Source organism: Capra hircus, chromosome 16 (genome assembly GCF_001704415.2).
Source record: "Capra hircus breed San Clemente chromosome 16, ASM170441v1, whole genome shotgun sequence".
In the NCBI taxonomy this organism is placed as follows: Eukaryota; Metazoa; Chordata; class Mammalia; order Artiodactyla; family Bovidae; genus Capra; species Capra hircus.
Genome location: NC_030823.1, coordinates 1,787,532 through 1,810,035, shown reverse-complemented (window position 1 = coordinate 1,810,035; position 22,504 = coordinate 1,787,532). Strand labels below are relative to the sequence as shown.

The window sequence follows — 22,504 nt, the reverse complement described above, 5'->3', positions numbered from 1 at the left end:
GGAGGGAGGGGGCGGCGCGGCAGGCAGACGGCGGGGAGGCGCCCGGCGCGGGCTGGGGAGGCCGGGGCGCGGCGCAGCGGCGAGGAGAGGCCGGGCGGAGGGCGCGCGGAGGGGCGCGGGCGCCGCGGGGGCCTGCCGGCCGCACCCGCGAACGCGCGGCGGGCGCAGGAAGCGCCGCTCTCGGCCGCCGCCCTCCAGCTGGGCGCGCGCGCCCGGCGCGGGCGGGGAGCGGGTGCGTCCACCGGCGCCGTCCCCCCGCTCTGCCCCGGGACCACTCCCAGGAAAACTCCGCGGCGGGGAGGCGCCCGCGACCCGGCCCCGGCCTGTGCGCGCGGCCTCCCTGAGCCCGGCCCGGGCGGGAGCCGAGCGGCGCGCGGGCAGCAGACGGCGCCCGGGGTGAGTGTGCGGCTCGCGGGCGGACCCCGGGGGCCTGGGGGCCCGCTGGGGAGCGGGGGGCTCGGGCGGGGGGCGGCCGCGCGGGGGCAGGGAAGGAGGACCGGAGACCGGCAAGGTTGCGGGTCGCGCGGGCTGGACCCGAGGAAGGGGCGTCCGAGCCTGAACGCACCCGGAGAGGTCTGAGCATCCCCAAACTGTGGCTGGCAGAGCGGGGGCCCCGAGATGTCTTGGGGCCGCGAGGTTAGGGGGGGCGTGACGGGGGGCCGACTCGCCAGGGAGGGCTCCGGAGCCTGCGGACTTGCCCTCCCCCGGAGCCTGCGGACTTGCCCTCCCCCGGAGCTTGGGCGTCCAAGGTGGCCTTCGTGTCGGTCCGAAGTCTCTGGAGCCCGGCTCCTCCCGGGCGGCCGGAGTCTGTGCGCGGCGACCTGCGGCGTGGAGGAGGGGCCGGCACGGGCCGCCGCGGCCGCCGGCCGACCGAGGGTGGGCCAGCCACAGGTGGCGCGTCCGTCCTGCGGGCGGAGGGCGGCGCGGGCTCCTGCTGCCCCGCCAGCGGGGCGCCGCCGGGCGGGGGGAAACTGAGCTCCGAGAATCCCCGGAGGTGCGGGAGACTGGGACCTAGAGGGGGGGCCCGGCGGTGTCGCTGTGCCCCCCTTCTGGCCCTGCCCTTCCTCCCCCACCAAAGGAACAGGAAGGAAAATGTCAGCTGGGCTTTGTGCCCTGTTCTTCAGCCTGCCGCAGCTCCCATCTGTTGGAGCCAACGCAGCTTCTAATTGGGCAGCCGGCAGGGTCGGGAGGGGGTAAGCTGGGCGCAGCGCTCGGTTGATAGAGATGGGCCGATTGGGCCCTCTTCTTGAAGACCCCAGAAGGTGGGTGGTAGAGAAAACAAACCCCCCTCCCCCAGGTCAGGGGGGTAGAGATGGCTCCCTGCCAGCTTGGCCATCTTCATGGGGAGATCTGGGTCTTTCCATGCGCCCTGATAGCCGCAGGCTCCCCCTTTCCTGACAGCTTGGGATGGGCTCTGGCCCATGTCCTCTTCCTGAATGAGAAGGCATGGATCCCCTCCCACTGCACACTGCTCATTAAAGCTCTCTCCAACAAGAGCACTGGGCATGGGGCGGGGGGGGGGGGGGGGGCAGGGCCGTGTACAGGGCGCCAAGGCCCCTTTGCCTGTTGTTGTTAGAAGAAAGTCACATGTGAGCGGCCTGACCCACTTTCCTGGCTGGCCAGGTGCCCTTGTGGGGAGAAGATGGAAAGAGACCAGTGAGGGGTCTGAGCCTTCTGGATACCTTTCCTTCCCCTGGGCTGGCTCACACTGAGTCTCCTTCCCATGGTGGCTGGGGAGGGCCACCCTCTAGACCTAGGGTGAAACCTCATTGTTTGGAAAGGATGGAGCGAAACGCCTCAGGCTTCAGGATTGGGACCTGCCCAGGGTCTGGCAGATACCTGGCATCTAGGGGCACCCCCAAATCTACAGCCTCCCCCCTGCACAGCCCAACCCAGAGGAGACGCTGAGTGGCAGGGGGAACTCAGAAGTCTCGCTAAGATGAATTCCACCCAGGCTGAGACAGCAGATTTCCTCTGGAACTCTGCACAGTTCCTACCCACTCCCCATCCTTATTTCCGGTGCCTCTCCCCCACCGTTCTGCTCCTGTCTTCTTCAGGAGTCTCTTCCTCTCACCCCCACTCCCCCCCAACAGTGCTCCCCTTCCTCTCTCACCCTCCTCCTCTCCCCAGATTTCTCCCTCCCTCCCAGGCCTGTCTGCACCTTTCCCCCTTCTCTTCTGTAACCTGCAGCTTCAGCCGCAAGCCTGGCAGTGCTGGGCTCCTGGCTTTGGAGCCTCCTAATGGGAACACCTGCGCTGGTAGCTTTGTTGCGTCCCCTTTGCAGGGGTGGAGCCTGGGTGGCCGGCCTGGCAGCTGCGTTCCCCTGGTATCACTCCTGTACCAGGGCATTTGCCCCTCCTACCCTCTCTCTCTTTGTAATTTGAAATGGGAAGGAAAATCCATTGTTTAAAAAAAAAAAAAAGCATTCATTCAGCAATTTATTGAGCACCTACTGTGCTCAGCACTATCTTAGGAGCTGAGGATACAGCCTTTAAACCTTTATATCTCAAGGCCGAATTTGTATCTCGACCTCCCAGGTGATCAGGTCTCTGCCCACCAGGCTTTTTACCCATTACTTGTGGTGTTGCTGGGGGAGGGGTGTGAACAGTCCTAGTAAATTTTCACCTTTATCATACTAAGTTACCTCCAATGTGACAGGCGCATCTCCTTACAATAAACCAGGTACTGCAAAGCTTACAGACCCGAGGTCATCCTGTCCTTAAGACATTTTTCACCTTCAAGGATGGATCAGTTCATGTCTCATCGTTTATCTGGGACGGCTGAATAGAAAGCCAGTGCCTTAGATGGAGAAGGGAGAAAGAAGCATTTATTATTGAGTACCTACTAAGCATCAATCTGTCAGGAACTTTACAAAAATTATCTGATTCGATCCTCCTAATAACCTTCTAAATTTTGGATTATCATCTGCTTTATAACTGAGGATGTTGAGGACTGTAGAGGATAAGCCACTTGTCCCAGGTCACGAAGGTCTCCATTTTGAAATCACTGCATCTTTGCAGTTCATTTGGCACCTGTGTGTGTGACATCTGGTAACTTATGCAGTTCTCTGAAGGTCACATTTTAACCAAACTTTTCAGAAGCATGCCTTGTCTCCTCAGAATACTAAGATATATAAAGATTTGCTGAATGGTTGCATGAATAAGCTTTCTCAAGGGATCAGGGAAGGCTTCCTGGAGGAGCTGGGACTCTGGGAGAAGAGACAGGGAGGGCAGTGGATCTTCCTGATCCAACACAGGTCTGTGACAAGCTACAGGCAGGCGCGCACACACAGACACAGCACATACGCAGAGACCGCTGTTTTCATTCAGGGTCCGTGTGTAGGAGCTTGGTCCATGGCCAGTCTAATGAATCCATGCCACTGGTGTTCTCAGCTTCCTCGGGGAAGTCTGGATTCTAGAAAAGCTCTAAGGCAGGGAAAGAGGGTGGAAGGCTTTCAAGCCTGCAAGAACTTTACGGAAGGACAGGGCCGATGGGTGGAGGCTGAATGGGACAGGAAAGGGGAAGGGTGACCAAGGAACAGACAAAGGCAGGCGACATGCAGGAAAAGACACAGCGGGCAGGACAGACTGCAGTATACGGTGCACTTGCTAAGAGAGGGCGAGTAAGAAGGATGCCTTTATCTGATACTTTCCAGAGGGCCTTGGTCTCTCTGTCCTGCAGCTCAGAGGCTGGAACGTTCGCCACGTTAGCCGTGTGCAGGCACATGCTTAGCCCATCTTTTCTAAGTGCCTGCTCTGCGTTCAGCCCAGTGCTAGGTGCGAGGGATAGAAACACATCAGGTGTTGCCCCTGCCTTCTCAGAGTTCTAAAGCCACATCACTGGGGCTTGATCCAGCCCCGTCACTTCTGGCTGAGTGACTTTGGGCAGGTTATCTAACGTCTCTGTGCCTCGGTTTCCTCGTGTATGAATGGGATAATAACAGGACCTACTTCATAGAATTGTGATGATTGAATGAGTTAATACATGTCCTGAGTTTAGAACAGTGCCTGGCATAGTAAGCGCCAGATAAATATTTTTCTTAGTATTATTAAGTGGAGTAGTTATGTACTTACAGTAATGAAACAAGTGTATAACGCAGGGCTCTCCTGGTGGTCCAGATGGTAAAAGTGAAAGTCGCTGAAGCAGTGTCCGACTCTTTTCGACCCCATGGACTATACAGTCCATGGAATTCTCCACACCAGAATACTGGAGTAGGTAGCCATTCCCTTTTCCAGGGGATCTTCCCCACCCAGGGTAAAGAATCCACCTAAAATGTAGGAGATCTGGGTTCGATCCCTGGGTGGGGAAGATGCCCTGGAGAAGGGAATGGCTACCCACACCAGTATTCTGGCCTGGGAATCCCATGGGCAGAGGAGCCTGGTGGGTACAGTCCATGGGGTCACAAAGAGTCGGATACGACTGCGCAATTGAGCACATACAACAGCTAGTCTTACGTAAGGAAACCAGTGCTGTAATTCAGGGATCACAGATAAAGAGGTGACTGTGCCTGTCTCCAGTTTACACGATGGACCTTGGAGGCCATGATACTGGGGCATGGTTTGCAAAGGAGTCAGCCAGGCAGAGGCGGTGGGCCTCAAGGCCCCGGCGCTCGGGACTGCGTGTGGAGGGGGCCGTGTTGCGTGCGTGCTGCCCGCTATGGAGGGCAGGAGCCCCTTGGACACATCGCACTGCAGCCTCTGTTTCCAGTGCTCAGAGCTGGGCTTCCAGTGGGGCTGGCAGGTCACCCGGAGCACCCCGACATGCGCCAGCCTCGTTGGGCTTCGGGCCGGGGGCCTGATGCACCCCTAGGATTGCTAGGATTGGTCTCGTCACCATGGCGTCTTAACTGTTCCAAGCCTTCGTCAAGCAGTCTCTGCTCCAAACCCAGAACGGTCCTTGTTCTCTGGCTTCTTGCTCTTCCTGGGGACCCAAGAGATGCCTTGGCCTGAGGGCCTGTCTTAGAAGGTGAGTTGAACCGGGCTTGGCTTCGGCTTCAGTTTCTGTCTGTGCATTTCTTCCACCCACACCGTCCCTGCTGCTCAGCCTTTGACGGGCTTGAAGTTCCCGGATGAAGAGCAGGCAGAGGGTTCGTGGGGCGCTGACTGGTATTCAGCCTCCACCTCACTCGTTGTGATGGCATTAATTATAGCAGCTGGCATTTATTGAGCACTAACTATGTGCCAGGTACTGTGCCGCGTGCTTTACCTACATTTTTCCATTAAGCCCTCAAAAAGTACCCCATTATCCTATTATCCCTAGTTTAAACACCAGGAAACTGAGACTCAGGTTCAGTAACTTGCTCAAGGACATGTCGCTAGAAAAAAACTGAGGGAGGCCTCAACATTCTTTCTGACTGCAGGGCTCCTGCTCCTTACGCCCCCAGAACCCAGTGTTCCCCGCGCCTAGAGGTGCCCTGGTGGCATCCTGCCCGTTCTCCCCACTCCTTCCGACAGTAAGCTGCTCCCCAGAAGAGGGAGATGGGAGGGAGGGGATCTGGGTGTACCTATGGCTGATTCTTATTGATGTATGACAGAAAACCACGAAATTATGCAAAGCAATTAGCCTTCAATTTAAAAAAATTAAAAAAAAAAGATGCCCCCCAAGTCCTGTCCAGGCCAGGACCTGCCTGCCCCCCTTTGGGGACCCTTAAGGAGGGGGTCTCCTTTTTTTATCCTCAGATGACAGCTCCTGGAGAACCAACATTTTTTCCTTCTGCTTCAGCTAAGTGCCTCAGGGGCCACATGGAGCCAGTGACCTCAGAGGATCTGCACCTTAAGAGTCAGTCCCTGGGGACCGACACAGTAGTGGGGCTGACACAGAGGAGACTTCTAGGAGAGGTCTGCTCCCAGTGGCTCCGGGGAACCAGAGTGCAGAGGCCAGACACGGCGGTGGGAGGGGGAAAGCGTGCGATTAGTGTTGCCAGTGGGGTGTCTCTACAAGGGAGGCTCCTGTGTGTTGGGAAGAACAAGAACAAGCAAACATCCTTTTTGCAAACATCTTGCAAGGCAGAGCCTCCAGGAGCAAACATGCGGAAGAAGGGGCAGTGGTTGTTAGGCAGCCAGCGTGGGTCCCCCAGGAAAAGTAGGTCTGTCTTCCCTCATCCCTACCAGAGCGGGAAGAAAAGGGGTAAGGAGAGAGGAAAGGTAGGGAAGGCCATGTTCCTCAGAATGAGCATCGGAGGCAGGTGACGAAAGTGTTTGGCCTGGGAGGACAGGGGTGGTGATGCCCGAAAGATGGAGCGACCACAGGGGCAGCTGATGGGCAGGCTGCAAGTGTAAGCACTGTGTGCAGAGGGGAGGGGCTTGACGCTTGACTCTGCCTGGTCCTCACCCTTCACCTTCTCCTTCTCCTTGGACAGCCCTCCCAATGAGATGAAGGTCACTGGGGCTCACACAGCTCCAGGCCTCCAAACAGAAGGTGCTTGCCCAGAGTTGGCCTGGGGTTGGAACTGTGGAACCCATGGGCTTCCCTGATAGTTGGTAAAGAATCTGCCTGCAATGCAGGAGACCCTTGTTTGATTCCTGGGTCGGGAAGATCTGCTGGAGAAGGGATAGGCTACCCACTCCAGTGTTCTTCGGCTTCCCTTGTGGCTCAGCTGGTAACAAACCCAGGGAGACCTGGGTTCGATCCCTGGGTTGGGAAGATCCCTTGGAGAAGGGAAAGGCTACCCACTCCAGTATTCTGGCCTGGAGAATTCCATGGACTGTACAGTCCATGGGGTCGCAAAGAGTCAGACACGACTGAGCGCCTTTCACTTCACTTTCATCTAGGGAGAACCCACAGGATTTCCTGTCCATTGTCCTGCTCTGAGCACAGCTGTGCCTCGGCCATCTCAGACCAGGGTGGCGCTGGGTGTCTTCATTCGGCATTTATGAAGCACCTGTGTCAGACACTGGGTACAATAGCTGAGCAACTGGAGATCGTCACCCTTACAGAGTTTGTTCTTTATTGTCTGAAGTGAAGTCGCTCAGTCGTGTCCAACTCTTTGCGACCCCATGGACTGTAGCCCACCAGGCTCCTCCCTCCGTGGGATTCTCCAGGCAAGAGTACTGGAGTGGGTTGCCATTTTCCTTCTCCAGGGGATCTTCCTGACCCAGGGATCGAACCCGAGTCTCCCGCATTCCAGGTGGATGCTTTAACCTCTAAGCCACCAGGGAAGCCCTTATTGTCTGAGGATACAGTAAATAAATAGTACCTTGACCCTGAACCACACAGGTTTTAACTGCATTTTTTTTTCCCCCAATAGTAAATACTGAAGCCCTACATTACCCCTAACACGCTTGGCTGAATCTGTGGATACAGAACTGTAAAATAGAGGGCTGATTATAAATTAAACTCAGATTTTCAGCTGTGCAGAGAGAGGGTCAGTGCCCCCACCCCACATCGTTCAGTAGTCAGCTGTGTATTATTAGGTTGGTGCAAAAGTAATTGCAACTTTACATTGTCAGACTTTGCCTATTGATATTGGAATATATTCTTAAATAAATGCGGTTGTGTTATACTTCATTTTAACGTGCGTTTCTCACTTTATGGTCTTTTGCTAATGACTTATTACTTGCTGTTGGTTTTATATTTATTTTAGACTAGGGAAATGATGTTAGACACAAAGCAAATATGAGCGATTTTCTTGAGTTCAAAATGGGTCATAAAGCAGTGGAGACAACTCACAGTATTAACAGTGCGTTTAGCCCAGGAACTGCGAATGGACCTACAGTGCAGTGGTGGTTCAGAAAGATTTACAAAGGAGATGGGTCCTTGAAGATGAGGAGCACAGTGGCCGGCCGTTGGAAGTTGGCAAGAACCAGCTGAGAGGATCATCAAAGCTGGTCCTCTTAAACCTGCACGAGAAGTTGCCGAAGAAGTCAGTGTCGACCATTCTGTGGCTATTCGACATCTGAATCAAGTTGGAAAGGTGAAAACACTCGATAAGTGGGTGCCTCATGAGCTGACCTCGGATCAAAAAAATTGTCATTTTGAAGTGTCATCTTATTCTACACAATAACAACAAACGAGTTCTCAATTGTATTGTGACATATGACACAAAGTGGATTTTATATGACAACCGGCAACAGCCAGCTCAGTGGTTGGAATAAGAAGCTCCAAAGCACTTCCCAAAGCCAAACTTGCCCCCCACAAAGGTCATGGTCATCATTTGGTAGTCAGCTGCCAGGCCAATGCAGCTTTCTGAATCCCAGTGGACATCTGAGAAGTATGCTCTGCTAATCCATGAGATTCTCCATAAACTGCAACGCCTACAGCTGGCACTGGTCACCAGAAAGGGCCCAATTCTTCACAGCTCCCGATCCCACGTCGCAGAATCAGTGCTTCAAAAGTTGAACGAATTGGGGTACGAAGTTCTGCCTCATCTGCCATATTCACCTGACCTTTCCCCAGCCCACTTCTTCAAGCACCTTGACAACTTTTGGCAGGGAAAACACTTACACGACCAGCAGGAGGCAGAAAAAGCTTTCCAAGACTTGGTTGAATCCCAAAAGCATGAATTTTTATGCCATAGGAATAAGCAAACATTTCTCATTGGCAAAACTGTGTTGATTATAATGGTTCCTACATTGATTAATAAAGATATGTTTGACCCTGTTGTTGTTCAGTCACTAAGTTGTGTCTGACTCTTTGCAACCCCAGGGACTACAGCACACCAGGCTTCCCTGTCCTTCACTATCTCCCAGAGTGTGCTCAAACTCAAGTCCATTGAGTTGGTGATGCCATCCAACCACCTCATCCTCTGTCACGCTATTCTCCTCCTGCCTTCAGTCTTTCCCAGCATCAGGGTCTTTTCCAGTGAGTCAGCTCTTCACATCAGGTGGCCAAAGTATTGGAGCTTCAGCTTTAGCATCAGTCCTTCCAATGAATATTCAGGTTTGATTTCTTTTACAATTGACTGGTTTGATCTCCTTGCAGTCCAAGGGACTCTCAAGAGTCTTCTCCAAAACCACAATTTGAAAGCATCGGTTCTTTGCTCCCAGCCTTCTTTATGGTCCAACTCTCACATCCATACATGACAACTGGAAAAACCAGCTTTGACCAGATGGACGTTTGTCAGCAAAGTGATGTTCTGCTTTTTAATACACTGTCTAGGTTTCTCATAGCTTTTCTTCCAAGGAGCAAGCATCTTTTAATTCCATGGCTGCAGTCATTGGTCACAGTGATATTGGAGCCCAAGAAAATAAAATCTGTCACTGTTCCCACTTATTCCTCATCTATTTGTCATGAAGTCAGGGGACCAGATGACATGATCATAGTTTTCTGAATGTTGAGTTTTAAACCAGCTTTTTTACTCTCTTCTCTCACCTTCATCAAGAGGTTCTTTAGTTCCTCTTTCCTTTATGCCAGTAGAGTGGTGTCATCTGCATGTCTGAGGTTGTTGATATTTCTCCCAGCAATCTTTATTCCAGCTTGTGATTCATCCAGCCCAGCATTTCACATGATGTACTCTGCATATAAGTTAAATAAGCAGAGTACAGCCTTGACATACTCCTTTCTAATTTGGAACCAGTCTGTTGTTCCATGTCCAGTTCTAACTGTTGCTTCTTGACCTACATACAGGTTTCGCAGGAGGTAGTCTGGTATTCCCATCTCTAAGAATTTTCCACAGTTTGTTGTGATCTACACAGTCCAAGGCTTTAGGATAGTCAATGAAGCAGAAGTAGATGTATTTCTGGAATTCCCTTGCTTTTTCTCTGAGCCAGCAACAAGACCTGGAGCTGACTGTGTCTCAGACCATGAACTCCTTATTGCAAAATTCAGACTCAAATTGAAGAAAGTAGAGAAAACCACTAGACCATTCAGGTATGACCTAAATCAAATCCCTTTATGATTTTGCAGTGGAGGTGAGAAATATAATCAAGGGATTAGATCTAGTAGGCAGAGTGCCTGAAGAACTATGGACAGAGGTTTGTAACACTGTACAAGAGGCGGTGGCCAAAACCATCCCCAAGAAAAAGAAATGCAAGGAGGCAAAGTGGTTGTCTGAGGAGGTCTTACAAATAGCTGAGAAAAGAAGAGAAGTGAAAGGCAAATGAGAAAGGGAAAGATATACCCAACTGAATGCAAAGTACCTGAGAACAGCAGAGATAAGAAAGCCTGAAGTGAACAATGCAAAGAAATAGAGGAAAACAATAGAATGGAAAAGACTAGAGATCTCTTCAAGAAGATCGGGGGTACCAAGGGAACATTTCATGCAAAGATGGGCTCAATAAAGGACAGAAACAGCAAAGACCTAACAGAAGCAGAAGATACTAAGAAGAGGTGGCAAGAATACACAGAAGAACTGTACAAAAAAGATCTTAATGACCCAGATAACCACGACGGTGTGATCATCACCTAGAGCCAGACATCCTGGAGTGTGAAATCACGTGGGCCTTAGGAAACATCACTACGAACAAAGCTAGTGGAGGTGACGACATGCCAGCTGAGCTATTTAAAATCCTAAACAATGATAATTGACTTTCCTGTAGCTCAAACGGTGAAGAATCTGCCTGCGATGCAGGAGACCAGGGTTAGATCCCTGGGTCGGGAAGATCCTCTGGGGAAGGGAATGGCGATCCACTCCAGTATTCTTTCCTGGAGAATCCCATGGACAGAGAAGCCTGGCAGGCTACAGTTTGTGGTATTGCAAAGAGTCGGACACGAGTGACCGACTAACACACAATGATGCTGTTAAAGTGCTGCACTCAATATGCCAGCAAATTTGGAAAACTCAGCAGTGGCCACAAGAGTGGAAAAAGTCAGTTTCATTCCAATCCCAGAGAGTATTTGAGCTTAGTTACAGTGATTTAAAAGTCAGTCCAAAACTGCAATTATGTTTGCACCAACCTGATAGAAAGTTGGCAAGTGCTAAAAAGAAAAATAAAGCCAGGGAGGGGGATAGAAGAGTCTTGGAGGAGGAGGCTGTAGCTCTGTACAGGCTGACCTTGCTGAGAAGGTGATACTAGGAAAGAGGAAGGTGCAGGTACCGGGTCTTGGAGGCAGGGCTGTGCCTAGCAGGACTGAGAAGGCCAGATCTTGGCGAGCTGTGGAGCTGGGCTGGGAAGTTTGTTTTTTTCTCAGAGCGAGGGGAGCTTTTGCAGCATTTAGGTCAGGAGGTGGTATGGTCTGATCCTTTGAAACCCCAAGGTTGGGGCCATCCATTTCAGTGTTTTACTAGGTGGGAAGGAAGTTCTCCAGGCCTTGAAGCTGGTCTAGTCGACCTGCACTGTCCCCAAAAGTCGTCTTATGAAGGGCACGGCCTCCCAGGCAAGAGCAGGTGGAGAGGAGAGAAGATAAGGAAACAGTAGACACGGCCTTTACTGGTAAGGAAACCTCCCGGTCATTGGAAAGGCAAACTTACAGTCACAAGAAATAAAGAGGGAATAATACCAGACCGTATTTAAAACCAAGTGCCAAACAGTGTGATTTAGACTATAAATGTTACAAGAACTGTGAGCTCTGTGTGGGAGTATATACTTCCCTGAGGAGGTACAGCTGATTTGGGCCTGGAAAACAGGGTAGGGTTTGGATCTGCAGAGAGGAGAACTCTCTGGAGGGGAGCTTGTAGGGTGGGAGGGGGGACGGTGGCCGGGCCAGGGGAGGGTGCATGGCTGTGGGTAAGGTGGCGGGTATAGAAGCTGCAAGGGCAGGCGTTTGTCTCTGGAGTGGCCCTTCCCAATCACCTGGGTTTCTGGGTCCCCTTTATGCTCTCGGGGAACAGGAGCGCAGCCATTTAGTGTTCTTGGCCTCTCCTTTGCAGAGCCAGTTGCTCTCTGTCCCTTGGAACCTCTTGCTCTTCTCAGCCCCAGCCCCAGCTCTCTGGTCGTTTTCATGGACCCGCCGTCTCGCAGTCTGGGGCCATCCATGAGCCCCTGGCCTCCTCGCATTCGGGACTCGGTTCTCTGCAATTCCCTTGAGCTCCTTTTTTCTGCCCTGTCTGCAGCCAACTTCTCTTCTTCATTTCTCACTGCCTAGGCTCCTCTTTGGTGGGTTACTCCTAGAACATTACAGTAGTTTGATGTGCAGTGAAATGGGGTCTTCCCTGGTGTCTCAGACAGTAAAGAATCCACCTGCAGTGCAGGAAACCCGGGTTCGATCCCTGGGTCGGGAAGATCCCCTGGAGAAGAGAGTGGCTACCCATTCCAGTATTGCCTGGAGGAATCCCATGGACAGAGGATCCTGGTGGGCTACAGTCCATGGGGTTACAAAGAATGGGACATGACTGAGCGATTAGAGAGAGCGTGAAATGGAAATGAAATTCTGCCCAGATGTGCCCTCATCCTTCTCTTTGTCCTGGAGAGAGGCTGCCTGGGTCCTGGGGGTCGGGCTTCCTTCTGGAGTATGAAGAGAGACAGCCCTGGGGTGGGGTGGGATCATGGGTGGTGCCCTCCCCTGCCCAGGATGCCGGCCGAGGAGCCGAGGAGCCCAGGAGCCCAGGAGCCAAGCGTCACTTGGGCGAAGCCTTCTGCCCAGTGGTCCGCTCTCCCTCCTTGGGGCCCCCGGCAGCCTGAGGAAGAAGGACCTAGCACCGTCACCTCCAGGATGCAGGCCTGAGCCTGGGGCCCGCCTGCTGTCCAGAGGAGCTGTAACCAGAGCTGCTTCCCTTCCCTGACCGCATGCCCTTGGGCGTTTCACCCCTCTGAGCCTCAGTCTCCTCATCTCTCCATCTGGATTAATAGCACCCACTCCATAGGCTTGTTAACAGTCACAGCCGAGCTGTTGAGTGCTTGCGATGTGCCAGAAGCTTTGCTGCATCCGTCTCACTTAATCCACATAATGCTGTGAAGTAGATGTTATTTTCTCCCATTTTGCTGTTGAGGAAACTAAAGCTGGGAAACATGAAGGAACTTGCCTGAGGCCACACGCAGCCAGCATATGGCAGCACCGGAATTCAGCCCCCAGTCTCTGACTCCAGAGCCCTGGTCTCAACCAAGTGAGCTGATGAGCTCATCTGTGTCGAGTGCCTGCGTGGTAGAAGCTCAATAAATGCCAGTTCCTCTTCTCAGTCTCTGCAGGGCCGCACCTCCAAAGAGCAACTTTCCCCTCCTGTGTCACGTTTCTGCTCCAGGGCTCCCTGGGGCGCATGATGAAAGTAGGAATGGGGATGAGCCATCGGCTGATACAAGGGGGAAGAAAAGCTGAGAGAGGGTGAATAATTTTCATAAAATAAAAAAACACCTGGGCTGTGACTAATACCCAGGGTACCTTTCTCAGAAGAATTTGACTCAGCTCCGCTGGATCCCAGGCAGTTTGGCAGAGACTGTCTTGCAGAGGTGAGAACAGAGGTTATGCTGTATGGGAGGGCCACCGTCTCCTCCAGGGCAAGTGTTGATCCAAAGAGGCCTAGAGACAGGCTAGCCGGGAGATTCTAAGACCTTTGCTTTCTGAACTTGGGTGCTGTTTCTTGAGTTTATTACAAATCATTTGGGGGCTCCTCTGGATGGATTTAGGAGGGGGACAGTGTTGAGGTCACAGTGAGGGAAGAAGGGGTGTTATCTCTTCATTTTGACTATCAGATCAGGACACCTTCTGCACCATATGCAGTGCCGAGGGATAGGAATGGGCAATGGGGCGCAAAGGAAGCAAGGACGTGGCCTCTGGGGTCACCCGGTCTGATGGGGGAGGTCATTCACTTGCATGCCTGGATACACTGCACACGCAAGTCCATCCAACCTGACCGGGAGAAAAAACAAGAACAGATGACTGCAGGGTAATATGTGGGTACAGAGGGATGGGAGAGCAAAGAGCTGAGACTGGTGGATTCCCCAAAACAGGGCTCTTCTGGTGGACACAGACCTACCTCTCTGCATGCCCTGCCGGGACAGCCTAAGCTGCCAACATTCGCTCTCGATGGGCAGGCCCTAGAGTTCCTCTGAATTTCCTTGCAAGGGTCCCCCAGGTCATGGCATTTAAAACTGATGGCAACCGAGAGTCTTCTGGTCATGTGGCTTTCAAACATTGCTAGAAATTGATCCGTTTTTCAAAACAAAGCTATATGTGTGGTAGGTAGAATAATGTGGAAGAAATAGATTTAAGGGCCTAGATCTGATAGATAGAGTGCCTGATGAACTATGGACAGACGTTCGTGACATTGTACAGGAGACAGGGAAGACCAACCCCATGGAAAAGAAATGCAAAAAAGCAAATTGGCCGTCTGGGAAGGCGTTACAAATAGCTGTGAAAAGAAGAGAGGCGAAAAGCAAAGGAGAAAAGGAAAGATAAAAGCATCTGAATGCAGAGTTCCAAAGAATAGCAAGAAGAAATAAGAAAGGCTTCTTCAGCGATCAATGCAAAGAAATAGAGGAAAACAACAGAATGGGAAAGACTAGAGATCTCTTCAAGAAAATTAGAGATACCAAGGGAACATTTCATGCAAAGATGGGCTCGATAAAGGACAGAAATGGTCTGGACCTAACAGAAGCAGAAGATATTAAGAAGAGGTGGCAAGAATACACAGAAGAACTGTACAAAAAAGATCTTCATGACCCAGATAATCATGATGATGTGATCACTAATCTAGAGCCAGACATCTTGGAACGTGAAGTCAAGTGGGCCTTAGAAAGCATCACTACGAACAAAGCTAGTGGAGGTGATGGAATTCCAGTTGAGCTCTCTCAAATCCTGAAAGATGATGCTGTGAAAGTGCTGCACTCAATATGCCAGCAAATTTGGAAAACTCAGCAATGGCCACAGGACTGGAAAAGGTCAGTTTTCATTCCAGTCCCAAAGAAAGGCAATGCCAAAGAATGCTCAAACTACCACACAATTGCACTCATCTCACATGCTAGTAAAGTAATGCTCAAAATTCTCCAAGCCAGGCTCCAAGCCAGGCTCCAGTGAGCCGTGAACTTCCAGATGTTCAAGCTGGTTTTAGAAAAGGCAGAGGAACCAGAGATCAAATTGCCAACATCTGCTGGATCATGGAAAAAGCAAGAGAGTTCCAGAAAAACATCTATTTCTGCTTTATTGACTATGCCAAAGCCTTTGACTGTGTGGATCACAATAAACTGTGGAAAATTCTGAAAGAGATGGGAATACCAGACCACCTGACCTGTCTCTTGAGAAATCTGTATGCAGGTCAGGAAGCAACAGTTAGAATTGGACATAGAACAACAGACTGGTTCCAAATAGGAAAAGGAGTACGTCAAGGCTGTATATTGTCACCCTGCTTATTTAACTTCTATGCAGAGTATATCATGAGAAACGCTGGACTGGAAGAAGCACAAGCTGGAATCAAGATTGCCGGGAGAAATATCAATAACCTCAGATATGCAGATGACACCACCCTTATGGCAGAAAGTGAAGAGGAGCTAAAAAGCCTCTTGATGAAAGTGAAAGAGGAGAGAGAAAAAGTTGGCTTAAAGCTCAACATTCAGAAAACGAAGATCATGGCATCTGGTCCCATCACTTCATGGGAAATAGATGGGGAAACAGTGTCAGACTTTATTTTTTTGGGCTCCAAAATCACTGCAGATGGTGATTGCAGCCATGAAATTAAAAGATGCTTACTCCTTAGAAGAAAAGTTATGACCAACCTAGATAGTATATTCAAAGCAGAGACATTACTTTGCCGACTAAGGTCCGTCTAGTCAAGGCTATGGTTTTTCCTGTGGTCATGTATGGATGTGAGAGTTGTACTGTGAAGAAGGCTGAGCGCCGAAGAATTGATGCTTTTGAACTGTGGTGTTGGAGAAGACTCTTGAGAGTCCCTTGGACTGCAAGGAGATCCAACCAGTCCATTCTAAAGGAGATCAACCCTGGATGTTCATTGGAAGGAATGATGCTAAAGCTGAAACTCCAGTACTTTGGCCACCTCATGTGAAGAGTTGACCGATTGGAAAAGACTCTGATGCTGGGAGGGATTGGGGGCAGGAGGAGAAGGGGACGACAGGGGATGAGATGGCTGGATGGCATCACTGACTCGATGGATGTGAGTCTGAGTGAACTCCGGGAGTTGGTGATGGACAGGGAGGCCTGGTGTGCTGCGATTCATGGGGTCGCAAAGAGTTGGACACGACTGAGCTGCTGAACTGAGCTGAACTGAAAGATGCTCACCTCCTGATCTGCAGAACTTGTAAATTTGTTATGTTACGGGGCAAAGGGAATGAAGGCTGTGAATCAGCTAACGTTAAAATGAAAAGATATCCGGGATTATCCAGGTGGGCCCCGTGTTATTATCACAAGTCCTTTGAATGGGGAGGAGTGGGCAGAAGTCAGTGTCAGAGTGACGAGATGTGAGGAAGACTGGCCGTTGCTGGCTTGGAAGGTGGAAGGGGCCATCAGCCATGGAATGCTGCAGCCTCAAGAAGCTGGAAAAAGTGTGGAAACAGGCTCTCCCTGAGACTCCAGGAAGGAACACGTACCTGCTGACATCTTGATTTTTGCCCAGTGAGACCCATTTTGGACTTCCCAGATGGTGCTAGTGGTAAAGAGCTTGCCTGCCAATGCAGGAGAGGTAAGAGACGCGGGTTCGATTCCTGGGTTGGGAAGACCCCCTGGAGAAGGGCGTGGCAGCCCACTCCAGGATTCTTGCCTGGAGAATTTCATGGACAGAGGAGCCTGACGGGCTACAGTCCGTGGGGTTGCAGAGTCAGACATGACTAGAGCGACTTGGCGCAGATGCACGAGACCCATTTTGGACTTCTGGCATTTTGAATTGTAGACAATTATGTTACTTGAAACCACTAACTGTGTGGTAGTCTGTTACCGCAGCAACAGGAAATTAATGCCGGCTGCTGTAGCTAGAGCAATGCTGAACCGCAGCCCCACTGTTCAGCCTCCTGATCCGCACCTGGAGGAGACGCTCCAGAGCTAGAGGCTCAGCAGAGCCTTGTTGAGGTTCACTGTGTCTGGTTATTTTCCCAATGATGATGTCGAGGCCCAGAGAGAAGTGGCTTTGTCAGAGGTCCCCTTAGACTGGTGTTCAGTCCAGAGCCTGCTCCTGTCCTGTCAGAGATCTCGGGTGCTGACCACGTTCATTCCCATCTACTCATCCATTTGTGGCCAGTGGATGTGTGTGCTAAGCCCTGGGCCGAAGCGCATGTGAGTTCCTTGTTCAGGAAGGTGGGAGAGGGTGGTTGAGCATAGTCCTGCCCTCAGCCCTCAGGGGCTTCTTCCTCCAGACTCAGGCCAGCCGCTGACTCAGGTGTCAGCCTTCCTCCCTGGGGCTGGTCCCCGAGCTTCGTCACCTCCTCCTCCGGGCAGAGCGGCAGCTCTCTGAAGGGAGGGGCTGCCTGATGGCCCGGCTGCTCCTGCCCTCTGGCAGCGTGCAGGGCCTGGGGGAGGGCGGGGGGCTTGGCCTGCTGCCCCCGCAGCCCGTGCCCTCTGGGGCCACCTCTCCCCTCTGCCGGGCGGTTCGGCCTTGCCAGCCCTGCGCGCAGCACACCGGGGCCACAGGCCAGTCCCCGGGGCTGCCAGCTCCTGGTGCCGGTCTCCATGGCAACCCCACATTTGCTGTTCTGGTTCCTAATGACTTATTGGCATGTGTGGTAATTTGCAGAGCTTGGCAGGCAGAGCTAGGGGCGTTTGTGGGGGAGCGGAAGGGGGTTTGGCAGTTGGGAGCGGGTTCAGGTTTGGGATGGTAATGGAGGCATGCTTTCCTTCCCAGCCCACCCTTCCTGTTCTCTGCTAATTACCACCTGCAGCAGAGGAGGTCCTTCAGGTCCAGGGCCCCCCTCTCTGAGGAGCATCAGCTCTCTGCAGGCCCCTGAGATGCAGATGGACAGACAGATGTGGAGCACAGCTGCTCACCTGTCAGGCAGTGGCGGGCAGGCTTGGGCTGACAGCCGTGTCCATCCATGCAGGTCAGACCACTTCTGTTTCCTGACGTCTCTGGCATGCTCCCTGGACCCTGAGAACAAGGTCCGTCTTGGACAGAGAGTCTCTCCACCTTGTGGGGAGGGGACAGGGTTGGTTTATCCACAGGACAGCTCTTTGCTGCGTCTTGGCCTCACACACTCAAGAGAACCAAGCCAGGCCGTGCTAAGTGGGATGCCAGCTCGCATAGGCAGTGGGCGATGCAGCCGAGCAGTCCTGACCCTCTGCGCCTCTCTTCAGCAAAGCTTACCCAGCCTCAAAACCACTCCCCCGGGCAAGGCAGCGGGGAGCCTCGCCTGTGGGTCGCACAGTCTTCGCCCTTCTCTGCCACCATCTTCGCTTCTGTCTTCATTCTGGTCTGTTTAGGTGAGAGGTAGCTTGGTGTGTTGAAAAGAACACCATCTTTAAAGTTGGATGCATCTGGGTTAGTGTCCCAGAGCCACTGTCTACCACTTCTATGACTTTGGACATATAACCTCTCTTTGAGCCTCAGTTTGCTTATCTGTAAAATGTGGTTAACAGACCCATTTCACAGGGTTCTGGAAATGAAGCCAGCTCACACGTCAACAATTGGCATATAGTAGTGTGCTGTGCTAAGTCGGACTTTGTGACCCCATGGACTGTAGCCTGCCAGGCTCCTCTGTCCATTGGGATTCTCCAGGCAAGAATACTGGAGGGGATTGCCATGCCCTCCCCCAGAGGATCTTCCCAACCCAGGGATCAAACCCAGGTCTCCCGCATTGCAGGCAGGTTCTTTACTGTCTGAGCCACCAGGGAAGCCCAAGAATACTGGAGTGAGTAGCCTCTCCCTTCTCCAGGGGATCTTCCTGACCCAGGAATCGAACCAGGGTCTCCTGCATTGCAGGCAGATTCTTTACCAGCTAAGCTACCAGGGAAGCCCCTGGCACCAATAAATATCAAAGAATTTAAGAAATAATCTTTGATCTATGCCAGTAAATAGGAGCAATGTGATCAATAATTGAAACAATTCTGGTGGGCTTGGTAAAGTTTTCTTTTTTAAGTATTTGAAAAAGCGTCTTAATTTATTCAGTAAATATTTACTGAGTACCTACTGTGTACAAAGACCTGGGCCAGATGCCGGTCTTTCCTAATATGATTAGGGCGTAGCTAGGTTGTCTGTGCAGTCCCTAAGCATTAGTGTCAGACAGGAGGTGGGGGGCTGCTGAGGAGGGCTGGTGCAGAGAGAGGGGAGCCCAGGGTCAGCCTTGTAGTGCTCTTCTGTGGGTCTCCGAGGAGTGGCTGGCCCCAGGAGAACGGTCTGCACTGTGAAGGCTCTTTCTGGGTCAGGTGTCCTGAGACATTCTGCCCGACTCCTTGGAAATGGGGAGCCTCTTTTTAGAACTGGGAAGTCTGTGCAGGAGCCAGGAGGAGGTTGCACCTCCACTTCCAGAAGGTGCTGCGGAGGCTTGAGGGGGCCACCCACGACCCCCAGGCCTGGGACGGAAGAGGAGCAGACAGCTGCGGCTCACCTGGGCAGCTGGGTAGATCCCAGCCCTGCAGCTGTTGCTTGGAGGGGGGCGAGGGGGGCAGGAGGGAGCTGGGGACTTGGCTTCCGTCTCTGCCAGCAGATGGGCTCCTGCCTGCAGCCAGAGTCTGTCTGTTCTCCCGTGGGCCTCCCCACACCCCCTTCCGAGATGGAGCGCCGAGACGGCAGGGCCTGGAGAGGCTGGCCCACGCCTCCCCACCCTCTCGTGCATGGAGCAGCACGCAGGCGTGATGACGGCGGCTCAGGAGCTCTGGCTCAGGGCTGAGGGCATCCGTGTCTGAGCACACCTGCAGCCCATCTGGGGCTCCCTAACGTGGACTGGGGAGCGCTAGCTTAGCCAGTTCCCCAGCCTGTTTTTACTGATGTGAAATCTGAGGCTTGGGGAGGGGAGAGGACCTGCCCAAGGCCACAGAGCGTGTAAGCGCCATTAGGACTGGTGTTCATTTGACCTCTGGCCCTGTGCTCTCCGTTGCCTCTTCTCAAGACTCTTTCTGCTTTCCTTTCTGACCTTCCACTCTGGAGAAAGTACTTAAGGTGCAAGGGAATGTAATTCCCCTAAGAGACCATTCTTCCCCAAATCTCATAAAATTAGGCTTCAGCTCCACCTCCCCCTGCCATCACCAAGCGCCCTCTTGTTCATAGAAGCCTTTGGTATCTGCCCCTAGGCATCCTCCCCTGGAACAAGGCTGTCCGTCATTCAGAGTGAGATTAGTGACTCGATGGGCAGTGAGTTCTACCCCAAGGCCCGTCAGCCTCTTTACGGGCCTCCCCCTCCGCCGGCCACTCCCAAGGTCACACACCGGATCTTGCCCTTGCCTGGAGGTCACCTGATGGAGTCCCCCGCCTTCTGGCCACCACCTCCTAGCCCCGCAGCTTGTTATCTCAGACTCCCACGCAGCCATTTTTAACCTCGTTGAGACCTTTGGTTCATATGGATGTAGGTCCTTTTGGACCTGTGTTCTGGAGTCTTCGGGCCACTGGTACCTCTACTGTCTTGCCATCCGTGACCTTCATCTGCCTACTCTTCTTCGAATCCAGAGAGATTCCATGTTCCATCACTTTAAGAACTCTCCTGCCAATATCCTAAACTCTCCTGACTGTCTGTCTTCTTATTGTCCCAGTCTGGCAAAGTCCCAGTTCTGGATTAACCACTCTTATCTGCTGCTTTCTGCCTGCATCCAGTCAACAAACCTGCTAGAAAAAGACTCAAAACGAGGCAGATTGGGACCTGTAAAAATTCACCATCGCCAACCCAACTTACTCTGCAGAACTGCCCAGTGTTCCTACCACATTCCTCTGGTTATCTGCCTCTCAGCTCTCCATGATGACTAGTTCACACCTTCGTTCCCCAAACTCTACCTACGCCCTCACTCTCAGCTCAAAACCTCGCTTCCTACTTCCTAGAGACACAGAAGTGTCAGGAGAACACCCTCAACTCTTTGATCAAGTCCGGAAGCCCACCTGCCTCTGCCCAGCCTGCTCCTCCCGCCTGTCTGAGCCGAGGCGGGAGGCCGTGTCGCCCCCGCGGCCCCGCTCCTGCTCCGACTGTGCGGCACACCCTGTCCTCTGGTCTCGGAACGTCCCCCCAGCCATCCTCACGCCTCTCCCGTCCCCGGCGTCGCTGGGGGCCAGCACGAGCCCCTGCGCTCCTTAGGGGCCGTGCGGCTTGAGAGGGCTGGCTGCGCTGGCTCTCCGTTTCTGCCCTCCCGCCTCTCCCTTGCCCTGCCTGGCCGCCGCCGCCTCAGTGAAACAGCTCTCCGTGGCACTAAGCTCAGGCAACAGTTCTTAGTTCACAGAACTGGTTTTCACTCCTTTCCGACACTTCTTTTCCCTCCGCTCCTCTTACGCCCTGTTCCTGGCTTTCCTGGTTATTCCAGGTCTTCTTTGCTGACTCATCCTCCCCTTGTCTGCCTCTCAACGTTGGCATTGCTTATAGTCTGGCTCAAGGCATTCTTTTCTGCCCGGCACAAGCTGCTGCAATCAGCCCTGTGCAGGCGGGTGTCGCCTGCGTGTTTTCCTCTGAGTTCCATATCTGTGCCCACCTGCCTGGTTGACTGAGCGGGATGTCTCGAGAACCCTCAGACGCCGCACATCTAAAGACAGCGTCACAGTCCTCCTAAATCCCCACTGCCTCTCCTCTCCCCTGCCTGGTCCCCCTGCAGTGTGGCCTGGTTTTTGAATGGCACCACCTCAAGCCAGTTCTGTACTGGAAGTCGTCAGCTCTTCCCTTTACCCCGTTATGGATGGACTTGCTAAGTCCACCCGCAGGTCCTGTCGAGTCTCTGGAGCAGCGCCCGTGTTCCCCCACTCCCCATCCTCACACTCCTCTTCATGCTGCCTTCACCTCTCACCTAGGACGCTGGGATCCGCTTCTGATTCTAGTGTCTACACCTGCCCTTGCCAGTCCCGTCTCCAAATAGCTGCTAGAATGGTCTTTGATGGACGCACATCTGATCTGATCCCAGTCTCTCCCTACTCTCAGAACCCTTCAGTGATTCTTGGTGCCCGTATCAGGCTCTACACTCTGCACGCTGCCTTCTTTCCATTCCTTGCTACATTTTTTGATTCGTGGTTTTCACGCATGCTGTACCCTGGCCTTGCGTCACTCTTCCCATTCCATACTTCTCCCTCAATTCTAGTTAGCCTTCAGATCTCAACTCAAATAACCCTTCTTTAAAAAAAAACTTCCCCAGGGTACCTCTAGAATTTCATCAGGTCTGTTGAACATAGTGCCCTGTATGCTTGGGTGCTTGTTGGACAAATGTCTGTGTCTGCCACTAGACTGTGACCCCGTGAGAGACACTGGCCGTTAAGTTCACTTTTGTGACACAGATTAGGTATACAAAAATTATTTGGGGAGTTTAGTGAAAGATCTTGAAATACAAAAAGGATCCCATGAGAAAAGGTGATGGGAAAAGCCAACCCCAAATGCAGCGTTGGTAGACCAGATGACCACTGCCTTACCTGTGTTCCACTGCAAAAGGAGGCAGGGTTGATGTTCATGTCTCATTTCCCTTCACTCTCCTGCCCCAGCTAAAGACCTTGCCTAGCTTCAGAGAAGATTTACTCTGATTTTCCAGCCAGAGGGCTAGACTCCTCTTCACCATAGTTCTTTCAGGAACAATAGCAATCATCTTCCCCATCTGGACAGTTGTTTGCAACCTACAACGCTCTTTCACATATGTCATCATGGTG

General features: G+C 52.5%; 1 protein-coding gene across 1 annotated transcript in view; it reads left to right on the top strand.

Moving 5' to 3' along the window:
- The window catches only part of LRRN2 (leucine rich repeat neuronal 2), a 63,802-nt gene continuing 41,515 nt past the window's right edge, over positions 218 to 22,504 (top strand). Inside the window, exon 1 of the mRNA XM_018060018.1 lies at positions 218 to 396. The gene's annotated coding sequence lies outside the window, so the exon portion shown is untranslated. The remainder of the gene's footprint in view (positions 397 to 22,504) is intronic.